Source organism: Dunckerocampus dactyliophorus, chromosome 20 (assembly GCF_027744805.1).
Source record: "Dunckerocampus dactyliophorus isolate RoL2022-P2 chromosome 20, RoL_Ddac_1.1, whole genome shotgun sequence".
Taxonomy (NCBI): Eukaryota; Metazoa; Chordata; class Actinopteri; order Syngnathiformes; family Syngnathidae; genus Dunckerocampus; species Dunckerocampus dactyliophorus.
Window position 1 is genome coordinate 9,385,506 of NC_072838.1, and position 5,523 is coordinate 9,391,028.

The window sequence follows — 5,523 nt, forward strand, 5'->3', positions numbered from 1 at the left end:
ATAGTCACTTTTACACTTGTATTACCCAATGTAGAAGATATAATAAGAGAAAATAAGACATTTAAGACATAAATATGTGTGTTGACATAAATGTGTTCTGGTGTTAGGGGAGCTGAGTAGGGGCGGACAGGAAGTGAAACTGAGGGTTCAGAGTTGAATTTAACTTGACGTGGGGCAGCAGTCTCATATAGGGAAGTCCAGACTTCCGCGTTTCACAGGGAGGACACCAAGGTGTTCCCGGGGCAACTGGGAGCTATAATCCCTTCAGCATGTCCCGGTCTGTCGCAGGGCCTCCTCCAAGCTGGGCATGCCCAGAACACCTCATCAGGGAGGCGTCTGGAAGGCATCCGGACTAGATACCCGAGCCACCTCAGCTCACTCTCGAAGAAGTAGCGGCTCTACTCTGAGCTCCTCCCAGATGACGGAGCTCCTCACCCTAACTCTTCAGGCCAGCCACCCTACGAAGGAAACTAAAGTATCGGCAATCTCGTCCTTGCTACCGAAGCCGCTACATTTGATGCGTAAAGTTGTGAGGGATTACTGTATTGAGAATTTGTTTATACACTGTTTTCGTAGTTTATTATTTATTCTCTTAGAACTGCATCCACCAAGACCCATCCGCCCTAATGTAAAAGTGTTCCTGTTTCATTCAAAAACTGATGACTTGTGGCACTGAAATGCTTGTTAAATCTTACATCATGCAGCCGTTGCTGTTTCAGAATGAATGTGTCAAATCCAAATTTGGTAGTGCCATCATCTATGATTCACATGCACTGTGATTGGCTGGCAACCGGTTCAGGGTGTACCACGCCTCTCGCCCAAAGTCAGCTGGGATAGGCTCCGGCATTCCCACGACCCTAGTGAGGATAAGCAGCATAGAAGATAGATGTATGGATAGATAAAATACAATGTAAGATGTAATCTCAGTCAATCCTCGGAATGCAAACCAACCCATAATCAGGCAAGTAAAGTTCCATTACATCTGAAGTTAGAGCCAAGAAATGTGCACGAGACAAGGAAATGATTGTGAAACTACTCTAGTTCCTTTGTTCCTCTTCTGTGTTCTTCCACTGCCCCAATGCCTCTCTTCGTGGAGCGCTGAATCACTCTTTGTCAATTCAAAGATGAGTATAATTCATTAAAAGCCAACTCACGCATGAATCATGTGTCCAAATAGATCTTATGAAATTCCTTTAATGGATACGACTTTCGGAAATGTCCAAAATTGGCCAATCAAACCTGTCGATTTCCAAAGGTACAAATGTAAGGCTATACAGTCAAACCTTGATTTTCGTTCACCCTAGTTTTCAAATGATTCTGTTTTCGTCGAGAATGCAAAAATTTTGCCTTGGGCTTCATTCTTGGTTTTTGTGCAATATTGCACGTCATTTATAATTATTTAGCATTGCTTTCTGCATGTAAAACTCTAATTATGCGCAATAAAATGTAGTTTTTGGTACCATTTTTGGGTGTCTGGAACAGATTAATTGGATTTACATTATGTCGTATGGGAAAAATTGCCTCGGTTTTTGTACGTTTCGGTTTTCGTTCCGGTTACTCGTCTTAGACGAGTATGCGTTACGGTTAATACATGACAATGAAAGTACGAGCATGAAATCAGCACAGCTCGTCATTAATCGGTAATTGTGATGAAGGAAAATCCTTATTGGGTAACTACTTATGTATTCACTCCTCACACTCTGTGATTGGCTGGTCACACACAGCAACCACCCCTCCCTAGACAGACTCGCTACGGCCAGAGAGAGAAGCCATGCCTCTCACGCGTTCACACACAGACGCAATACAGACAGTGACTCTCTGCTTGCTTGGCTCGACTCCAGCTCATGTTCTATATTTTGCTCTATTTCGGTTTGTATGACATTTAAAGTTAGCTGGTAGACTTGTTTCGTTGCGTACGCGGTGCATTTGACAAAAAAGAGTTGAAAACGGCTCGTGTCGCGTCAGTCACTGCCGGTGTTTGGTTTTTTTTGCTTCTAATTTGGCTGGTGACATAAAGTCAGTTGGAAAACTTCGATGCGGTGCTTCCTGAGAAAACTACAGTGAACAAGGCTGATGGATTATTTCCCTGTTTGCCATCACTGGATGTTTGCATGAATCACCAACTTCACGCAGATCACTAAAAAATAATGAAATAATAAAGTAGACAGATCACTTTCACTTTCACGCAGTACACACAGCTGAATAATAAACAGTAAATATAGCAACTTCTGATCAATCTGTCAATTTCAGACCTAAAATAATGTACCGATTTAAACCCCACCCATTTCCAGTTAAACCACACCCGCTTCCGGTGTATGCCCCGCCCACTTCGAGTACAGATTCGGATACAGATAATTTAGATGGGTGACCAGATGCAGATACAGATAGTGGTGTACTCGCTCATCCCTAGTTTTCGTCGAACCTTTTGGAACAGATTAATGACAAAAACTGAGGTTCCACTGGGTTTATTTTTGGCATTTTTTGCAAATTCACTGTATGGCTGTTCACCCCCCACTCCAAAACTGACACAGTCCTGTATTGTTGCCGGTAGAGGACTTTCTAATAGACAAGCAAAATGCAAGGACTCCCAATGTGGACATGTCGTATAATCCATATGTATAATGATGATGAATGAACTGAACACATCAACCCAAAATAATCCCAAAAAATCAGTAAAGTATCGATTGTACAGTGTTATGAAGTGATGGCACAAGTGTGACTGACTTCCATTTTTAACATTTTCACTTTCACTTTTATACATGTACCAATGTGAATACACACTTTGCACTTTGAATTTCGTGGCGTCACTCGATCACGGAATTGTGCTGTTTTGTGGTTGAATATGTCCTATTATTAGTCAACAAATAGGCATATTTAAGCAAATTCTATGTATTTTTTTTGCCTAAATGACGCATTTTCAAGCATAAAAATGGGCAAATGAACGAAAATACAAATACACGACACATTTAAATACGTTGTGATTATACATCACTAGACCAGACTTGATTGCCATAACAAGAGGCTTCTGTTGCAGGTTTGAATTATCTCACAACACAATAATCCCTAACACTACTAACGCTACTGTCGTCTCCATAACCTACGCCAAGCTAAAACTCAACTCTGAACCCCCGTCGGCATTTCCTGTCCGCCCCCACTCAGCAACGCACACAAGAATGAGTCTTACTTATGTCTTATATGTTTTATTTTCTATTATTATGTCTACTATATTGGGTAATACGAGTGCCGTGGTGCGGACTGCCACTTCTAATATTTTCACTTTCACATTTATACATGTAGCAATGTGAATCACAATGTTTTAAAATGTTTCGTGTTGATATGCAAACCACAATCCGATGACATTTATCTGAAATTTGAACAAAGTCACAGTAAGCGTTTCGCTAAATACAATGATTAAGATATGATCGATATTGTCGTGTATTTCATCGTGTTTACAGTTGATGCAAGCTGCCACTTGACAGGTATGCAGAGGCATGCAACCTTGTGGGTCTAATTATTATTTGATATCATTACACATTACGCGTAAACACAGTCACTGGCATTGTAATGTTGACAAGACAGTGGTTTGATTTCACAAACATGAGGTAAGAGGCGACGTGGTTCAGTCGTGTGTAGGTGTTGCTGCTGTTCTCCCACGCAGCGTAAAAAGGAAATTCAACTTTTTTTTTCAAAACGTGAGAATGAGAGGTCATTGCACTGCAAAAGAGAAAGACACAGGCTGATCAGCGAAAAGAGAGAGAATTACTGGAAAGAGCAAACTTTGAATTGGCTGATCGAAAACGTGACTCATGGAAGAAAAACAATTGTGTTTGATGAACACCTACACAATCTGTTTGATGTCAGTAAATTGTGCAAATGCTCCTAATGCTAAATGGCGAGAGAGTGAATTATGGTGTCAGCTGTGATTTCACAACATTTTGTTGTGCTTATGTTATGTATGAGTACGTCTTTGTGGGTGTATTCGAAGAGAACACATTATGAGCCTTAATCCAGTCTCGGTTTTTGACACTTGTGAGACAAATGCAGCTCGCAGAGATTAGGAAAGGGTTGTTCATGTTATTACCATTATCATTAAGTGTTATTATAATTAATCATGTTTTCAGTTTTTTAATAGATCTTAAAGATATCTTCTACCATGTCCTTCTATGTAAGAATAACATGTTCTTAACCCTTTATAGGGCACTAGGCCTGTCACAATAGCAAATTTTGCTGGGCGATAATTGTGCTATAAATTATCGTAGATAATTGATAATATAGACTTTTTTAAAAAGCCCATTTCTTCATTAATTGTCATGAGAGGTGTAATTCACATTTGAACCACTAGATGGTACGCAAGTGTGAGTCACAGAAGTTGCCTACTGTGGCGCTCACGAGTCGGTGAGGAAGGGGTAACTCTCTATTTTGCAAGCAGAGTAACAACACAGCTCACAATGAACTTCTCAATCCCACTGAAATCACGGGAGGTCACCACTTCACATACCAATCCTACCCAAGGCGTCATAAAAGAGCTAAAACATCACGCAGCAACGCAATAGGTGGAAAACAACAGACAAGACACTACCAACGAATAATGCAGAACAATAAAAACTATGTGAGCTCTAAGCCTGTACATAGCAGCCATTTACAAAATCAATACAGCAACGCACGCTGGGAAACAGGAAGTGCGGCTACACGCTACACTGTCTCTGTTAAGAAAAAAGAACACTCAAATAATCCTGCACGCACACACACACACACACACACACACACACAGAGTTATGTAGTGTATTGTTAAACTAATGTAGGGGATATTATTTCAGCTGGATACTTGGACCGTCAGTCACTTCCTGTTCGTCCTCCACTCAGCTCCCTTAGCACCGGAACACATTTACAGCAACGCACATGAGCATTAGTGTAATTTATGTCTTAAATGGCTTTTCTGCGCTTATTATGTATAATTATGCATTTACTATGTATAAAGTGGGGCGGCATGGCTCAGGTGGTAGAGTGGTTGTCACCCGACCTGAAGGCTGCAGGTTCGATCCTCGGCCCTCCCGTGATCATGTCGAAGTATCCTTGGGCAAGATACTGAACCCCCGGTTGCTCCCGATGCTCCGTCATCCGCAGGTAAATGTGCTAGCAGTGTCAAAGCGCTTTGAGTGCCCTGAAGGTGGAAAAGCGCTATACAAGTAAAGACCGATTTTCATATACTGTGTAATGCAAGTGTAAATGTGATTATAGGGGTGTTATTTTATGTTTAGAGGGCTCTAATAATGTTACAAACCATATTTAGAAAGTTGCAAAAAGGTTTTCTATGGTCTAACTACAAAAATATTTGATTTGTAAATAAAGAATCCTATTTTGTGGAAATTCTCTGTCAGGTCTGGAACCAGGTGACTCCGATAAATGATTGATTACTGTACATAAAACAGCTGTATTTATTTTCCTCGTCCTTTTTCTTTACATTACCAGTGTGAAAACATGGACAAAACCAAGCCGACATATAGAAACAATATCTTTATTATA